Here is a 3,900-nt window from a genome sequence, read left to right on the forward strand (position 1 = left end):
CAGGCTGCTGCCAAGTCAAGCAAACAGCGTCATCAAATTGCTATACGAGGGATCAGCGTGACGTCACAACAACAAATCACCACAAAACACCCGGAACCGCAGCAGTTAACTGGAACCACTACTAGTTAACTGTTATGAGTTGTGCCAAACAAACGTTCATATCTCAAAAACTATAGGCTACATGACATCGCTTATATTTTTGACATTCTGAGTGAGAGCAGAATTAGCTCAAGAGTTTGATGTAGGCATAGGCTATTATGCACGTCGTGTTAAAATTGTGTGAACTGTCGCAGTTTTTTAATTTTACACCGCAAGTCGAGTCAAGTCAGGTCAAGTCAACTATAGAGCACGTTTACAACGACTAAAAGCCGACCAAAGTGCTTCACAGATTAAAACAATAAAATATGGAAAACAACAAGTAGCCTACAAATAGCCTACCTACAACTGCTACAGAGCAAGGTGCAATATAGGCTACAAGGTGCAACAGATACAAGTAATAAAATAAAATAAACCAAGAATAACAACAAGGTTGCCAGCTAGGAGGCAGGCTCAACTCAGGTCGAAGGCCAGGGAGAAAATAAGGTGCGTTTTGAACACGGATTTGAAAGCCTCTAGGCTCTGGGCTGATCTAATGTGGAGGGGAGGCTATTCCAGAGCCTAGGAGCTGCTATAGTGAAGGCTCTGTCACCTCTAGTCTTGAGCCTGGTCCTATGGGACCTGCAGCGGTAGCAGCTGGTCAAGGCTCTGGATGGGCTCCTCTTCTCCTCTCCTCTCCTCTCTCCTCTCCCCTCCTCTCCCCTCCTCTCCTCTCTTCTCCCCCTCTCCTCTTCTCCCCTCCTCTCCTCTCCCCCTCTCCCCTCCTATCTCCCTCTCCCCTCCTCTCCTCCCCCTCTCCCCCTCTCCCCTCCTCCCCCTCTCCTCTCCCCTCCTCTCCCTCTCCTCCCCCTCTCCCCCGGTTCCCCCCTCTCCTCCTCTCCCTCTCTTCTCCCCCTCTCCCCCCCTCTCCTCTCTTCTCCCCCTCTCCCCGGTTCCCCCCTCTCTTCTCCCCCGGTTCCCCCCCTCTCCTCTCTTCTCCCCCGGTTCCCCCCTCTCCCTCTCCTTCCCCTCTCTTCTCCCCCGGTTGCCCCCTCTCCTCTCTCCTCTCCTCTCCTCAGGTTCCCCCCACCCACCCCAGTCAGCAGTCGCCTTTTATACACGTCCCAAACAGCGCAGGACAACGTGATTGGCTGGCTCAGATTTGAACAGATCTGAGGCAGCCAATCGCGTTATCCTGTGATGACGTAATGTCCTGTGCCCCATGACCGGATGGACCATATATGGACTTCCTCCCCCCGACTCGTTACTCTGCAGAAACTACAGTAACAAAATCACGAATTGCTCTGTTTTTGGAGCATGTCTGTGTTTGTCTAGTTAACGCAGTAACGTTAGCTAACGGCTAACATTCGCTAGTTAGCCAACCAACCAGCAGCTAACATTAGCTAGCTAGCTAGCTTACCGGAAGCGATATTTTTTCGGATGATGGCGAAGGCATAACCCGCCCCTGGCCCTCTCTGCCTCTGATTAGTGGCAGCGTTATAAACCATAGATATGACTATAAAAACATAAACACACTGGCGTCTTTCATGCAGGCTAGCAAGCGTAACTGCTGTATGTCTGTCTGACCCACTGAGTTTGACGGTCTGACCACAGACTGTAACAGAGATTTCATGAGAGTGTATACCCAGGGGTGTAGTGTACACAACTATGTCAGTCATGGTGTGGGATTATGGAGTTATGCGAGTGTACAGTACTTAGAAGTCGAAAAAAACACATTTTTCAAGTTCAGTATTGAGATTTTGACTGTATTTCTCCAAAATGGCACCGTGAAAATGGCTAATTTCATGAGAGTGTATACCCAGGGGTGTAGTGTACACAACCATGTCAGTCATGGTGTGGGATTATGGAGTTATGCGATTGTAACCTCCAGACTCGACTACTGCAATAGTATCCTCTATGGCTCACCCAACAAAATCCTCAATAAACTTCAATATGTACAGAACTCTGCTGCCCGCCTCCTCACCTCCACCCGCCGCCAAGACCATATCACCCCTGTCCTTCATGATCTCCACTGGCTCCCAGTCAAACATAGGATCAACTTTAAAATACTACTCATCACTTACAAAGCCATAAACAACCTGGCCCCCCCCTACCTCTCCGATCTCCTCCCCCGCCACGCCCCCACTCGCAGCCTCAGGTCTGGAGACACAAACTGCTTGAAGATCCCCAGGACCAAGCTCCGGACCTGGGGCGACAGGGCCTTCTCAGTCGCTGCACCCTCCCTCTGGAACACTCTCCCCATCCACATCCGTCAAGCAAACACCCTACCATCTTTCAAACAGGCCCTCAAAACCCACCTCTTCACACTCGCCTTCACCTGCTAACCCCATCTCTTATTTTCTATTTATTTTCCTATTACAAATGTACTTATTCAATGATTTTACTCTGTGTGTAAAGCGACTTTGAGTACTTAGAAAAGCGCTATATAAATTGAATGTATTATTATTATTATTATTACAGTACTTAGAAAGTAAAAAAAACACATTTTTCAAGTTCAGTATTGAGATTTTGACTGTATTTCTCCAAAATGGCACCGTGAAAATGGCTAATTTCATGAGAGTGTATACCCAGGGGTGTAGTGTACACAACCATGTCAGTCATGGTGTGGGATTATGGAGTTATGCGATTGTACAGTATTTAGAAAGTAAAAAAAACACATTTTTCAAGTTCAGTATTGAGATTTTGACTGTATTTCTCCAAAATTGGCACCGTGAAAATGGTTAATTTCATGAGAGTGTATACCCAGGGGTGTAGTGTACACAACCATGTCAGTCATGGTGTGGGATTATGGAGTTATGCGATTGTACAGTATTTAGAAAGTAAAAAAAACACATTTTTCAAGTTCAGTATTGAGATTTTGACTGTATTTCTCCAAAATTGGCACCGTGAAAATGGCTAATTTCATGAGAGTGTATACCCAGGGGTGTAGTATACACAACTATGTCAGTCATGGTGTGGGATTATGGAGTTATGCGATTGTACAGTACTTAGAAGTAGAAAAAAACACATTTTTCAAGTTCAGTATTGAGATTTTGACTGTATTTCTCCAAAATGGCACGGTGAAAATGGCTAATTTCATGAGAGTGTATACCCAGGGGTGTAGTGTACACAACTATGTCAGTCATGGTGTGGGATTATGGAGTTATGCGATTGTACAGTACTTAGAAAGTCGAAAAAAACACCAAATCTGTGTGGTCTAGACGGGAGTCGAATCGTGCTTTTATTTTGAAAAACCAGTCCCGGAAATACCAGTTTTCCCCCATCTTGTTGAGAGCATCAACATGATAGTACCAAGCGAAACTCCTGCTACGATCGTTCAATAAGGTAGGACTTGTGACATATTCAACAGTCATTCAATACACTGTTTGTTGTAATGTCGATCTAGTGTGGTAAAGTCAATGTGAGAAAGGATCGCTGAATTGTGACACTCGACTTTTTAGCCCGCTCCGAACACCGGTGAAGCAGCAGTACCGTTACAGCACGAATAGACACGCATCAAAAACCAAGTGGCGGTGTTACGCGCAAATCGGCCCCCCTGTACATGCGCGCCCCCCTATGTAAACAAACGCATTGGACAGACCTGCCCCCCGTAGTACCACATTTTAGCCGCCAGGTGTCATCTGGACATAAAAACACTGCTACATTTACAGGCAGACAGTACGTTACCACAGATCTTCAAATCTCACTAAATATAGACAGTTTTCACGGAACGATGTTGCTAGGGAACAGTTTGAAACCTAGCTTAATTCCTGACAGTTATTGTATTAGCAAACACTGCAACTGGAAGTAAGCTAGGGACCATTT

Source organism: Poromitra crassiceps, assembly GCF_964638095.1.
Source record: "Poromitra crassiceps genome assembly, chromosome: 10".
Taxonomy (NCBI): domain Eukaryota; kingdom Metazoa; phylum Chordata; class Actinopteri; order Beryciformes; family Melamphaidae; genus Poromitra; species Poromitra crassiceps.